We start from the raw sequence: 324 nt of genomic DNA, 5'->3' as shown, positions 1-324 counted from the left end.
TGCCCGGGGCTGGAGCACCCTCCGAGGGGCACCCCGGAGCCCCCCTTCGCTCCCCGTGGGCCCGGTGCGTGCCTGGGTGCTGGGGTCGTGGGCTGTGGAGCGCCGGGGGGAGGCTGGACCAAGACCTGGACTGTAAATCTCGTGCCTGGCCTTGGCAAACCGTTACCCGTCCTCCAGCGTGCGCTCGAGCATGTCTTCAGAGCCGTTCCTTGCATTTTCCTCCTCTCTCCAAGGTAGTGCTCTGAGGGGTTGAAGGCGCTACCGCGGGGTTGATAGCCAGCTGCTGTCTTGAGCTGGGCTGACCGGCCAACCCCGCCGCCCCCC

The sequence above is a fragment of the Fulmarus glacialis genome, unplaced genomic scaffold, assembly GCF_000690835.1.
Source record: "Fulmarus glacialis isolate BGI_N327 unplaced genomic scaffold, ASM69083v1 scaffold26356, whole genome shotgun sequence".
NCBI classification, from domain to species: domain Eukaryota; kingdom Metazoa; phylum Chordata; class Aves; order Procellariiformes; family Procellariidae; genus Fulmarus; species Fulmarus glacialis.
This window is presented reverse-complemented; position numbering follows the sequence as displayed.